We start from the raw sequence: 15,850 nt of genomic DNA on the forward strand, positions 1-15,850 counted from the left end.
ATTGCTGTCATGGATGTGAGTGCTTATGTGCTTGGGACCTCGAGCCAGTGTCTTACCTTAGTTTCTTCACCTGCAAAAGGGGATAAGAATATTTACTCTATGCTGTTTTCTAATCATTAAGTGAAATGTATGTAAAGCATCTAATACATTGTCTGGATGTAAACAATGATCAATAATTGGAACCATTCACACTTACCTTATATTCATTTTATTGCTTAAAACTCTCTAGGTCCAAGTTATTAAAAGACAAGATTTGACACTTTTGACAATTATGCTAAAGGAAACCATTCGATGTCTGTGCCAGGATTACATGACTTAAGAGAGCATAGACAAGTTCATGAGAGAAAGAGGGAGAGGCAGAAGCCTGTCTCAGTTTTGCCCTTGCTGGGGTTCGATATGCTCTGTGAAATTGCCCCTGATTATTGCAATAGGTTTCTTCCTTTGCGGCTACTGTATAAAAGAGTCTGGAAGCTCTTGGCTAAATCAGAACTTTTCTCTTCATCTAGAAGGGACTCAGGGTGTTCTTTCTTCTCTCTTTCCATATGAGAACCCTGAACTGCAGGCCTTAGAGATGCACTGAGAAGACAGATTCAGATTGCTAATGTCGGAAAGGGTCATCTCTATTGTATGACCCATTTTTCTCACTTTACAGATGAGGAAACTGAGGCTTAGTGAAATTAAGTAATGTGTCCATCGCTGGATGGCTTATTTGATTTTTTAATAAAAAATAATCATCTGATTTCACCTGTACAAATATATCACATTTATATGGCATAGATTGTTTGTTCATTGTTTCTGGCTATAACATCAATAAGCATTGGGTGATATATTATACATTAGGAAAACTTTAAAATGGAACCAGTGGGAACCATTTAGGTGAAAAATACAGTTGACCCTTGAACAACACAGGGATTAGGTGCACTGTCACCCCCACCACTCTGTGCAGTCAAAAATCCAAATATAAGTTTTGACTCCCCAAACCTTAACTGCTGATAGCATAATGTTGACAGATAACATAAACCATTGATTAATACATATTTTGTATGTTAAACTTATTAAATACTATGCTCCTATAATAAAGTAAGCTAGAGAGAAAAGTGTTATTAAGAAAATCATGAGGAAAAGGTAGCACATTTACAATATGGCACTGTATTTACTAAAAAAAAAAACTCTGCCTATAAGTGGACCTGCACAAACCTATGTTGTTCAAAGGTCAACTGTAATTCTTTTATTAGGAAAGAGTTATATAAACTTGGTACTGCACTGTTTTTGCATGAAAATTGTTCCAGACATTAGTTCACTTTAAGCAATGTTTTGCAGTCTTGTCAATAATTATTGAAGAGCAGATTGTATATTTTAGGACTTAAGGCTCTTGTTAATCAAGTGGTAGAAACTGTCTGTAATTTATTTACCAAAGGGCTACGCAAAGGATTAGTGGTGTGTGGAGTTTCTACAAAAGATTAGTGTCATGACACCTTGAGTTGTCAGGTACGTCACAGACATGTACATGTAATGGATAATAACACATATTATCGCACTCCATTATACACTTAAAGGCTTTACTATAGGGATAAATTAAATTCACAATCACCCTGACAATTATATTTGAATGGATTATTTATAAGATTTTTCTTAATAATTTGGTCAACTTTCAAGTAATTATATTTTCTTTTAATGTTTTATTTATTTTTGAGAGAGAGAGAGAGAGAGAGAGAGAGAGAATGTGAGTGTGGCAGGGGCAGACCAAGAGAGAAACACAGAGCTGTCAGCACAGAGCCTGATGCGGGACTTGAACCCACGAACAGTGAGATCATGACCTGAGCCAGAGCTGGATCCTTAACAGACTGAGCCACCTAGGTACCCTTCAAATAATTATATTTTCTATACAAAGTAGAATGTTTTCCTTATCTGACGTTTCAACACGAGTAAGCAGCTTCCTCTAATGGTGACGGTTTCAAATTGTGATGATCTAATATTCCCAATGTCCTATGTGCAAGAATATTTATTAATGAAATAAGCTTAACTCCTTTTGAATGTATCAGTGGCAACATGCATCTATTACACAAATTCATTACATTTTCTCACAAAGGAGATGGTTGTTTTAATGGAAATGTCAATATGCATGTTCTGTCTAAAGTATTTTATTAATGTTTAAATGTTTAGTGTTTAGAAAACTTAAGTTTTTTATTTTTAATTTTTTTTTTAAAACAAACCAATATTTCTCTATTCTTTAAAAACAGCTATTGGTGACAGTGCCTCAGTTTTGGAAATACTCTTGTTATCACAAGAGTAAACAAAACTGGCAAAAAGAATGAGATACATCATATTTTATGGGGTATGCTACCTTTCAATGCCATTACCCCAGCTAAAGATTTTTTTTGTATATAAAAATATGTAGCTTATATATTTGTTTTTTAAACTTTTAAAAAAAATTTTTTTTAATGTTTATTTTTGAGACAGAGAGAGACAGAGCATGAACGGGGGAGGGTCAGAGAGAGGGAGACACAGAATCTGAAACAGGCTCCAGGCTCTGAGCTGTCAGCACAGAGCCCAACAAGGGGCTTGAACTCACGGACCGTGAGATCATGACCTGAGCCGAAGTCGGTCGCTTAACCAACTGAGCCACCCAGGCGCTCCTGTAGCTTATATATTTAAATAAAGATGGCATTCCTATGGATGGCAATTAAAATAAATATTAATTTAATTATGGAGGGACTGTCTCTATATACTGGTGGTAAAAGGTAAGTCTGGAAGCAGTTGGGAATCAGGGTGAGAGAGAAAATTCTAGATTAAGAGTAACAGGAGCAGAAAAAAAGGATCCCAGAAATCAGTGGACGCACCAATGACCAATTAGCAAATATAAATTTTTTTCTTTCTTTCTTTCAGCTAGAGAACTTTTATCACACTGAACTGGCTATCTTTTAAGGGATACTTTCCTCTTTACTTATTACCAGGTATATTAACAGGTATATTGATATTTACTTATTACCAGCTATAATTAGACATGTTTTTTCTGTTTGTTGGTTTAAGATGCGTTATACTCTCAGTCTGCATTAGTTTGATTAATTCTATTAGGAAGTAATTAAAAAAAACAAAATAGAAAGAAGCAAACAAACAAAAAATAGACTAAACAAGTAAACAAATAGGCAGGTTGCAAATTTAGAAAGATGATATGTAATTTGAATATTACTTCTTAGTTCTTTTCTAATACAGGTGTTGAAGGTTATCTATTAATATTCAATTACTGCATTAGCCACACTTGAAGTATTTAATTTTTTAATCATTCAGTTTAAAATGTCTTTTAATTTCTATCATGATTTATTTTTGGTCCACTGTGTATTTAAGAACTATATTTCCTAATTTCCAAAGTTACTTTTTCTTTAAACTATCTTTTGATTTTGTATTTCTAGCATAGTTGCATTAGGTCAAGAATTAGTCTTATATTTTTTATCCTGTGCAGTTCAAATTAATAAGGGATTTTCATGGTTGCAATACATGTTGAGGCAATGAGATAAGCAAGCATTCTCAGTAGCACTTATAATAGCATAAAATATATGAAGTAGTCTGGAATAAATCTTTCAAAACATGTGCAAGCCTTTTATAAAGACATCTTTAAACTTTACCAAGTGATATTTAAATATATATATTTTTAAAAAGAATAAAAGTATTTAAATACAGATACAGAGAGGAATAGTCCATGTTTTTCTATTGGAAAATTCAATATTATGATTATAGTTGCCTGAATTTTTAGCTCAGTTTAGACACACATATTAGGCCCCCAAATTGTTGTATAGATTCAGTACAATAACAATAAAATCTTCCACATTTTTTTCCCTTGTCTTTCCATGTTGTGGGTGGGGGTGGGTAGGCCCGATGGGAGGGAGAAGTTGATTACCTGATTCTGAAATTTACCTAAAAACACGAAAGAACCAAAGTAGCGAAGATACTCTTTGAAAAAGAAGATCAGGTTGAACAAACTTGCTGTATCAGGTATCAGGATTTATTATAGACCTGTGATAATCAAGACAGTGTCTACTGAAACCAGAGATAAACATATAGACAAAATGAGCCAGAGAACCCAGAAACAGAACCACACATTTTATTTAAGACAAAAGTGACATTGCAAAGGGTATTGGAAAAATTGGGAATCCATATGAAAAACAAATAAAATTAGATCACTTCTTCACATCATATACAAAAATCAAACCTACATGGTTGAAAAGCATAAATGTGAAAAATAAGTGAATGAAACTCTAGAATACAATATCTGGGGGTACCTGGGTGGCTCAGTTGGTTACGCGTCCAACTTTGGCTCAGGTTATGATCTCACTGTTTGTGATTTGAGCCCTGCGTTGCTTTCTGTGCTAACAGCTCAGAGCCTGGACCTGCTTCAGATTCTATGTCGCCCTTTCTCTCTGCCCTCCCCCCGCCCCCACTCTTTTCTCTTTCTTAAAAAAAAAAGCATTAAAAATTAGAATATAATATCTGAAGAGAAATCGTCACTTCTTAGGAGTAAAGATCTCTTTGTTTTTGAAAGACATCATGGGGGAGGGGCAGAGAGACAGAGAGAGAGGGAGAGAGAATCCCAAGCAGATTCTGTGTTGTCAGTGCAGAGCCTGACATAGGAGCTCCATCTCACAAACTGTGAGATCATGACCTCGCCTGTATCAAGAGTTGGACACTTAACCTGCTGAGCCACCCAGGCGCCCCAGGAAAGATCTCTTAAACAAGACCTGTAAAGCACAAACTATGAAAAATAGGTTAGCCAATTTGACTATATTAGAATTCAGAATTTTTATTCATCAAAATATTTCATTAAGGGGCGCCTGGGTGGCGCAGTCGGTTAAGCGTCCGACTTCAGCCAGGTCACGATCTCACGGTCTGGGAGTTCGAGCCCCGCGTCAGGCTCTGGGCTGATGGCTCAGAGCCTGGAGCCTGTTTCCGATTCTGGGTCTCCCTCTCTCTCTGCCCCTCCCCCGTTCATGCTCTGTCTCTCTCTGTCCCAAAAATAAATAAAAATGTTGAAAAAAAAAATTAAAAAAAAAATATTTCATTAAGATCATGAAATGACAAGGCACCGAGTGGAAGGTATTTGTAACTTATAACGGTCCAAGAACTCTCATTCAAAGTATGTAAAAATTTCCTTCAAATAATGAAGGGAAAAGTTACTCACAAAAGATTTCCAAGTGTCCAATACATTTCTGAAAAGGAATTCTCCTGAAATACAAATTAAAATCACAATGAGATACCTCCACCAGATCAGTAAAAATTAGAATCTGACAGTATCGGGTGTTACAGAGGAAGGAAAGCAGCAGGAAAACTCCTCGGCTGCCGGCGGGTGCTGCTTTGGAAATCGTTCTGACAAAATCTGATGAAGATGGCGATATTTGATGAACAAGGAATTCCAGTTCTGATTATGTACCCTAGGACCAGAACAATAAGATTTAAGATCTTCAAAAATGAGACGAGTAAGACAATTAAATTAGCACAGCATAGAATAATTGTGGTTTTAATTAATGAATTATTTATTTATTTAGAAAGAAAGAGAGAGAGAACAAGTGGGGAAAAGAGGCACAGGGAGAGGGAGAGAATCTTAAGCAGGCTCCATGCTCAGCATGGGGCCCAACGTGGGCCTGGGATCCCACTACCCAGCGATCATGACCTGAGCTGAAATCAAGAGTCACAGTCTCAGCCAACTGAGCCACTCAGTCGCCCCAACAACACAGAATAATTGTAACATTATATTGAGCAAAGGAAGCTAGACACAAAAGAACACATTCTATGCAATTCCAATTATAAAAAACTTACAAAACTGGCAAAATCAACTTGTGGTTTTTTTTCTGCATACACACACACATACGTATATGGAGAGAAATGTAATGAAAAAGGAGACATAATTTTTTTTTTAAGTTTATTTATTTTTGAGAGAGGCAGAGACAGGATGCGAGTGGGTTAGGGGCGGCGAGAGAGAGGGAGACACAGCATCTGAAGCAGGCTCCCGGCTCCGAGCTGTCAGCACCTAGCCTGACGCAGGGCTTGAACCCACAAGCTGTGAGATCATGACCTGAGCCAAAGTCGGACGCTCAACCGACTGAGCCACCCAGGCGGCCCGAGACATAATTTTTTTAAAGCAACACAAATTTCAAAGAAGGGGGCTATTATAATATAGATTTCTGAGGTGCTGGGAACATTTATCTTGATTTATGGGGATGTTGCTTTGTTAATCTGAATATCACTTTGTTAATACGAGAGTCTATATTTTCTACAGTTTATTGAATGTTATATTTTATAATAAAGCAAAGATTAAAAAAGAATACGAAATTGGTATCAATCTTAGATATGAATAATTACATTGGACAGATCGCTATACATAAAATTATAACATCTATTGCTATTTTAATGTTTACTATGGGCAGTTGTTCTAAACAATTTCCAGCTATAAAGCTATTGACTCTTCAGAAAAATCCTGTGATGTAAGTAGTATTATTTTACCTACTGAATTGAGGCAAAGAGAGATGAACTTTCCCAAACTCATACAATGTTAAGTGACAGAGCCACGGGTAGAACGTGGGCAGCCTGCTTCCATTTCTGTGCTTTCAATGCTCTGTCACATTGCTGCACAGAGATACAGAGCTCTCTCTACATGTAAAAAGATGAGGTTAAGTGTTCTCAAACATTACGATGAATTTAAAAGCTACGAAATGTTTATATAGAGTTATTTTAAGTCTTTTACGTCTTTGGTGGTTAAAACACTAGTGACTGATTCTTACCAAGTTCTCAATTCATCATTATAAATTCTGTATTTGTCTCTGATTTATCATTCTCCGGCACGGCAAACACACTCATGATTGTTGCACTTTACTAAAATGACTTTGTTATCAATATATTTTTGGTGTCCTTACATGCTTTTCTCTTTCTTTTTTCTTCCTATTTTGAAGAAAAGTCCTTTGAAACCTTCTCTTTACTTCTCCACTGTTCCTGTTTCATAGTGACCTTGATTTTTCGTAGTAAAAATCAGAAATAAAGCATACACATAGGATTTTTGAAGCTGAGTTGTTTTTCTTTTCTTTTTCTTATTCTACTACAGATGCTGTATGTAGAGCATAACATACATAAGGATCTAATTTTGCTAAATCAAACTTTATTATTAGTTGAGGATTTTTGCAGAAATTATTTAAAATCAAGTCTCATAAAGTCGTTCCTATGTTCACATGTTACTACTAATTGTACATATCACTGTGGCAAACTTATAATGAATCATTTCACTTATCTTGCCTTTATTTATAGTCACAGGGCTCAGGCTTTCCTCTAGATTTCTGACTAGTATAGAATGAATGCTCTAGGCACATTTGCAGACTAAGGCCTGGAGTAGTTAATTGATTTCAAATGAATTTATTTTATAATCATTTTTGTCTGTGTTTCAGTGGGATATTTCAGCCTATGTTTCAGTTTTTCATTTGTCTGTATTTACTCAGAAAGAGTAAATGTTTTATTTTGTAGAGTATTTTTTCATATTTTCTTTTTATGACAATCTATAATTTAGCCAATATTTCATTTGTAAATAAAAGTTACAAAATGTGTGGCTTTTTGTTCGTTTGTTCTCATTTATAAATGTTATTACCCTGGCAGGTAATAGTTGTTTAGCTGTCATAATGCATGATACAGCAAGTCATTTCTTAATATATTATTGGTAAAGTCTCAAATCCACGTTAATTCTTCTCAAAATCACGTTGGATTCTTTGACCAGCTTTGTCAGTGGGTGCATGAAGTACTGAATGTGGAGAGAGAAGGGAGTAATAAATTCTGGTAGCACATTTTGGAAGAAATTGTAACTGATTTTATGTTGAATCAATTTAACCACGTTGTCAGTTTCACCGTCTGGGGGCAGAAATCGGAGTAGAAGTTTGGGCACATCTTCTTGTTATGATTTGGTGTCCCTCCCTGGCACTCTCTGTTAGTATCAGTCATCCTGAACATCTCACTGAGTAAGCCTGAGTTTTACATCCATTTTTATCACTATTAATAGGCATTTAATTGTATCCAGTCATGAATTATTTAAAATAATCTCTAAAACCAAAACAAACCTCTCTTCAAGACTTGTTTTCCCTGATGGTGAGTGATATCCTGAAACCAATATTGGACTGTATGTTAACTAATTAAACTTTAAATTAAAAAAAGACTTATTTTCTTTAAATTTGGTTGGTTGACTAGAAAGCATTTTCTCTCACCCTTGGATTAGATGTGGTTTCCATACTTAACCTGATTCCTCCCGAGCTTTGTGTGAGATACTTTGATACTTAGGTTCTCAGAAAGCAGCAAAAGGCACTTAGTTTAGAACCACCCTTTGCACACTACTTTTCTATGCAAAACATCAACAAATGTTTTCAAAATGAGACAACACGTACAGCGGAAATGGATATACCCACTATTTTTAGTCAATGCATTTCTTAAGGAATTTCAAAGTATCAGTTCTTGATATAAAAAGTAACAACTGATTAAACTGTGTGAACACAAATACAGTTTTTAATGTGTTCAAAATTAGAGGAGATTCTATTCTTTTAAAATCACCTTTTAGGGGCACCTGGCTGATTCAGTCAGTAGCACCTGCGACTCTTGATCTTGGGGTCGTGAGTGCAAGCCCCACACTCTGCACAGAGCCTACTTAAAAAAAAACTATTTAAAAAATCACTTTTTAATAATGTTTCTTAGCAAACAAATGGTATCCTAGATTTGTTTTTCTGTGACAATACCTATCTTTTTCTGCTGTTATAACTAGGCAGTTGGTGTTAATTAAAAGATACTGGCAAAACATTGAGAGCACAGCGGAAAATTCTAACTCATCACACATTTTGTGTTTGATGAAACAACAAAGAAAAAGAATAGAAAAGCCATTGTACAGAGTTAAACTGGGTATGACTATCGTAACCTGGGAGAAGAGCTCAGAATTACTGAGCACATTCTATGTGCTTGTGACAGATTAGAGTATTTTATACATTTAAAACAATTTGGTCTTTAACCTCTGAAAGGAAATCAATTTTGTTTTAATTTACAGAGGAAATAAAATAATAAATTAATTCTAGGAGATTAAGTAACATGTTGAAGTCCGCACAGCTAATGGTGAACCTATTCAAGTTGAAGATTAAGCTCTTTCCAAAGATAAGCTATTTAGAAAAAAATGTGGCTCCTGCAAAATTTCATGTGGTTAAGAATAATGTAACAAGGATGTTTCACACCTTCTTTTATAAGAACAAAATTAAGGTAAAAAACCTGTCTGGAGGGAGGTTTTGGCATGTTGAGAAATGGTTGCTTTGAAATCCCTTATTTCATTTGTGGCCTAGAGCTATGCTGTCATTCCCGCTTCATACTACAAGAACGTCCTTTCTCATGCGTTTTCTTGATGTGTGGATTATTCGTTGTTCTTCTACATCTTGCCTTTGCTTTTCAATCTCTTTATCTGGAGCGACTTTTCCTCCACATGTGAGCAGACTCTATGTAGTCATTATTTCAATGACACAGTCTAGAGGCACAGCTCAAATGCCTGCCACCTTGATTCTTTCAGCTCAAGCGCCATAGTATATCCTATATTATGACATTTTCTACTGCCTATTGTGTTTTTTATATGCTTTATTTTTTTTGAAAAATATCTGACATTTTAAATATATAAGTAAATAGGCAATATTATTTATACATTAAGTATATATATTTATCTATATCATGGTGTCTTATATTTTATACATACTCTGAATATTTTACTACTGAATGAATGAATGTTGCTATATCTTATACACATATGACTATTTCCATGAGGATTCTCTGAAGTAGTATACAAATCATAGTTTTTTGGCTATTTTCCAATGAAAAGCTGAAAATCCCTATGTAACATTCATGTTTTTACTTAACAAATATTAAAGTACCTAGAATGTGCCAGACCCATTCTAGTCCCTGGAGATAATAGGAAACAGATTCTTTCTTTCATGGAGCTTAAATTTTCAACGTTTATTTATTTTTGGGACAGAGAGAGACAGAGCATGAACGGGGGAGGGTCAGAGAGAGAGGGAGACATAGAATCAGAAACAGGCTTCATGGAGCTTAAATTTTAAGAGCATAGTGATTAAGCACGATGTAGAATAAGTCAAAAAAATACATGCATAAATTTAAAAAATAGCACGTCAGGTAGTACTTAAAAAAATTCAGGTGCAATATTAATAGAGACATATGGAATATCAGTTTCTTAAATTAAAAAAAAATGGACAAGGGTCAAAAGAGGACACATATTCTTTCTGTGGCCTGGTAATATTCTCAAAGATAGGGAGATGATATAACATTAATATTAATAGTCATACCTAATGTTCTTAAATAAATAACTGTATGACTATACATAGATTATATTTCACAGAGGCATGCTTTACAATAATACATAGAGAAATAAATTAGAAAATAATAATTAAATACCAGGAACTGAAAAAGAAGTTGTAGATTATAATTGAAAATTAAGACCAGGAGGAAAAGTGGAGCACATACATGCAACAGAGGTCACTGAATCCTCTTTCAACTTTCTTCCCTCTGCACGGCACTGGTTCTAGTGTTTTATTGACAATGGATTCATGCATTGCTCTCTCTAGGACTTCTGGTAGTTGTAATATCGTAATTACATCATTGCTTCGAAAGCAAATAGGTCTTAGCAGTCATTTCAATCCTCTCTTTGCAATATATTATAAAGAACAATACAATGGTGTGTTCCCTAAAGGATAGGAACTTTCTCTTTGAACACTACCACCCATGTGCTGCACTTACACTCAACCATGTAAGTAGAAACCAATTTGGAAGTAAGTATCCAGTTTGTTAAAAATCTGCATATGGGATGTAACATTAATAATTTTCTATTTTATAGCTTTTAGGTAGAGAAATATGGAATACCTTTAGACCCTGGATTTTCTTCTTGGGAAACCATATTGCTTTATGATGCTGTGGTATACCTTTGGCCAGAATGGCCAAGAAAGCAGGTGTGTGTATAGATATATTCTATGGCTGACATTTCTAGTTCTTTGTCTATGACAGTCCATCAGGAATAAACATATTGGCGAATGGTATATCTTCTGGATTAGATAAGAACAGCACATTTCATTGTTAAGAGGATAAGCTCTAGAACTGGGCAAATTAGTTATATTTTCTGTATATGCATTTTTCCCTGCCAATAAAGATAATAATATCTATTGTATAGAGTTATTATAAAGATTAACTGAGTTGTTTGCAAAGTGGTTACAATAGTGTCTTGACACATATAGTTTTAAAGTGAACATTTTAGGAACTTTAATTTCTTTTATCTCTAAAGCTAACTGCAATATTAAAAAATATTGTGTGTTGGTAGGTTCTAATGAAAGCAGAATCATATGCAACCATTACTTAGAGAACAGACCTGTTAGCCTATATGCAGTTAACTGAATATGGGTGGGTATTGACTGCTTGAGAGATTTACTTCATAGTAGTATAAATGGAAAGCTTTAGAAAGATGATGACTTCATTTTCCTTGGCATTTGTGGTTCTTTATTTTCAAGGATTTGGAACCTGAAGAATTCGGCTGCTTCAAAAATAAAGTAGTCATTGAGAGGGCAGATGCAAAGAAATATGAAAAGGAACTGAAAAAGGAAAGGATTTACTGGATACAGCTGGACCCAAGCAGGGTAGTTAACACCATTAGAACTTACTTAAATAGAAGTTTAACATGGAATGAGTCAGACTTCTTCATTTAGCTTCAAGAGAATCACTCATAAAGCTCTTGTGGATTTGAAAATGGATATCTCATTACCATGCTTTGCTTTTCTACCTTAAATTTAGTTAGCTAGAGGTGGAAAGGCAAAAAATTATTACTTATGTCCTATCTTGGACAACCCATACACGCTGGTACCATATCCTTTTTGAATCTGAACTTCAGACAATAAAACTGAAGTTGGGGGGTACCTGGGTGGCTCGGTTGGTTGAGCGTCTGACTTTGGCTCAGGTCGTGATCTCATGGGCCATGACTTTGAGCCCCTCATCTGGCTCTGCACTGGTAGTGTGGAGCCTGCTTGGGATTCTTTCTCTCTGCTGCTCCCCCACTCATGCTTTCTCTCAAAATAAACTTAAATAAACAAGCAAAAAACCAGTGGGCTATTGCTTTTCATAGAAGGAGGAGTTCCCTGATTTGTGATGCCACTGGATCATGCCCTGATTTTCTTCTCCAATATATTTCCAAGGAAGACCTTTTGTCTACTTACTTGGAAAGGTAAATGCTCAGTTTTTCTCTGTGACCAAAAAACTGAATATATAGGAGGAGTGTTAAGAACTATGCGCTTTATCTTACTTTAGGCTCTATTCTTTGATGATATTCCATTAAAAAAAATACAAATGACAGTTTATTTTTTGAAAAACAGGTACTACAATATTTTAATGGCATGAGCAGTGTTACCCAGGGATAACTGATGGGACTACTAGAAGGAAAAGAATATGGATAAACACATTCATATATGCCAACATGTAATTGACCACTTGAGACTCTAGATTATGTTTAAGAGGTAATCATTTTTTGATCAGCATGGTCTCAGGTAATGGAAGATGTATTTCAATCTGTTTCTGGATCCCATCTCTTCATGCCACGTGGGAAGGAACCCATTTGTTTCTTCTTAAATTTTAATTGCGGGGGCGCCTGGGTGGCTCAGTTGGTTAAGCTTCCAACTTCAGCTCAGGTCATGATCTCGCGGTCCGTGAGTTCAAGCCCCACGTCGGGCTCTGTGCTGACAGCTCAGAGCCTGGAGCCTGTTTCAGATTCTGTGTCTCCCTCTCTCTGACCCTCCCCCGTTCATGCTCTGTCTCTCTCTGTCTCAAAAATAAACGTTAAAAAAATTTTTTTTAATTTTAATTGCGTACTGACTTGGGCATACCACCTGATCTGCCACCTAATGTCAAGAATTACTATTATATTAAATAGACGTTTTCAACACTAGCTGTTTATTAAAGTCACCTGGGGAGCTTGGTCTCATTTCTAAAAATTCTGATTTGATTGTCCTTGCCTGGGGCCAGGGAACAATGTTCTATGAAATTTTGGTGTACAGCTACAAGTGAGAATCTTCGGTTCATCCTTGCCATTATCTGGCATTTAATACATCAGGATGTATAGATGTCAGCCTAATCTGACTTAATCCTCTTGACTTGCCATCTCTTAGGAGGTGGCACTTTTAGCCTCCAATTAGTTCCATTCAATACCCTCTCCAGCAGACACTAACCATAAATTTCTTTCCCTTCAAACTTATGACATGTCTCATGGCAATAAACTGTGACATTCAGAACATGAAAATCCTCTTCTTATTTATTGTTATCTTGTCTAATAACTTTTGTTTGGTCAATATACATTCTTTTCACCTAACATTCTAGTTTTTTTTTTTTTCAACGTTTTTATTTATTTTTGGGACAGAGAGAGACAGAGCATGAACGGGGGAGGGGCAGAGAGAGAGGGAGACACAGAATCGGAAACGGGCTCCAGGCTCCGAGCCATCAGCCCAGAGCCTGACGCGGGGCTCGAACTCACGGACCGCGAGATCGTGACCTGGCTGAAGTCGGACGCTTAACCGACTGCGCCACCCAGGCGCCCCTAACATTCTAGTTTTAAGTATTTATTTTTTAAAATTGTTTAATTTTAAATATTCTGTTGAAAATATTCATAGACCAAAAGTGTATGAATAGGATATCAGTTGAATGAATAAATGAATAAAATTCTCTCTTTATTTATTACCAGACATCCTCTGGTATTACAAGTCATGGTACATTAGACTAAATTCTGCTTTCAATCAAGATTTATGCAGCCAGCTTTTTCTGTCACGATGTCATTTTCATTCTAAATTCATTTTTCGTTGGGAGGATGCTTATAAATTTTTCCCAATCATTTTACTAGATACACCTGCAGTTATTTTGTTTTTTTAGTTATATTGTTTCTTTGTGGTTTGATATGGCTTTGATTAATGTTATAATTTTACATCATGGGGATGTCAACACACTTTCCAATTATGAATTAGGTACCTCTCAACAGGTATTTAATAAAGTCCAAGTTGATATACTTTAGTCTTAGAGTTACTAACATTTTTTCTTGCATCACATCTATAACGATCCTTGGCTTCTCTGTGGTTCATGGAAGGCAATTTCTTCAGTAAGTCTAGTTTTACTATGCTCAAAAAGAACGTTCATTGTAGGTGTCATTGTTTAAAATTTCTTTTTCTTTTTATTTTTCTTTTGTTGTATTTTTCTTATTTTTCTAGTTCATTTTCTGTTTTAAACTTTTTTTAAGTTTATTTTTGAGAGAGAGAGAGAGAGAGAGAGAGAGAGAGAATCTTAAGCAGACTCCACACTCAGCATGAAGGCCAATGCGGGGCTTGATACCCCAACCCTGGGACTGTGATCAGAGCCTAAATGAAGAGTTGGATGCTCAACTGACTGTGCCACCCCATGCCCCAAAGATTACTGAACACCCCAGGTGTTTTGTAGAATATGCCTTGATTGGAATTTATCTGGTATTTTTCGCATGATTAGACTAGGGTTATGTGTTTCTTGAAGGAAGACCACAGAGGTAATGTGCCACTCTTATATTAAAAATCAAGGGTATGACTACTGACATGACTTACCACTATTGATGTTAATTTTGGGCATCTGGAAAAGGTAGTATTTGTTAGATTTCTCCGCTATAAAGTTACCTTTTATTCCAGTTTCCCTACTATCCTCTTTGAAAAAAGTCACTATGTACAGCCCACACTTAAGGAGTAGGTAGTTCTATCTCTTTTTTTTTTTAAGTTTATTTATTAATTTTGAGAAAGAGAGAGAGCATGGGAGCAGAGAAGGGGCAGAGAGAGAGAGAGAGAGAATCCCAAGCAAGCTCTGTGCTGTCAGCATAGAGCCTGATGCAGGGCTCAAACCCACCAACCATGAGATCAGGAACTGAGCTGAAATCAAGAGTCAGACGCTTAACTGACTGAGCCACCCAGTTGCCCCAGTTTCACCTCCTTATAGTTGGAGTATCTATATAAATTATTTGGAATTCTTTTGCGCAGAAAATGTATCTTTTCTCCTTCATTTATTTACGTATCCAACATTTATTTTTACTAGTATGGACACATAGATTTTTATTTTATGCTTTAGATTATGGTTCAGTGCTACTTTACTTTTTTTATTGCTCAACTTTTTCTGGTTTTGGCCATTGGGAGCTCTTTCACTTGCTTCCTGAATTTCTTTGCCATGCTTCCATTATCGTGTTGTTATTGCTGCTGTCATTGTTGATCACTTTTTTACTTTCTAGCAAAATAAGATGTTGTAGGCTCACATTTTATATCTCTTGTCCCAGTTTTAGAAATATTCTTTTCTCCAAAGAGAACTGAATTTTTTTTAGGCCAGTCTGAAAAACTGTTACAATCAAGAGGAACCTAATAACACATGTCTACTAAATGTAAAGTGATACCCTGGATGGATCCAGGAAAAGGACACTAGGTAAAAGCTAATAAAATCTGAAAAAAGTATGAACTTCAATTAATAATCCAATATTTCTTCATCAATTGTAACAAATGTACAGTACAAATTTAAAATATAATAGAGGAAATTAGATGCAGAGTATTTAGCAATGCTGTTTTATCTTTGTAAATCTAAAAAAATTTTTAATATAGAGTTTATTTAGAAATATGTTCCATACATGAATTAAATGATGTGTTCTACAGGTACTGGCTGTACTTTTCTGTAAGAGTTCTTAGTTTAAATTTGTTATATATATATATATATATATATATATATATATATACATACATATAGTTGTTGTTTGGTCCTCTATTAATTACTGAGG

Source organism: Prionailurus viverrinus, chromosome B1, assembly GCF_022837055.1.
Source record: "Prionailurus viverrinus isolate Anna chromosome B1, UM_Priviv_1.0, whole genome shotgun sequence".
NCBI classification, from domain to species: Eukaryota; Metazoa; Chordata; class Mammalia; order Carnivora; family Felidae; genus Prionailurus; species Prionailurus viverrinus.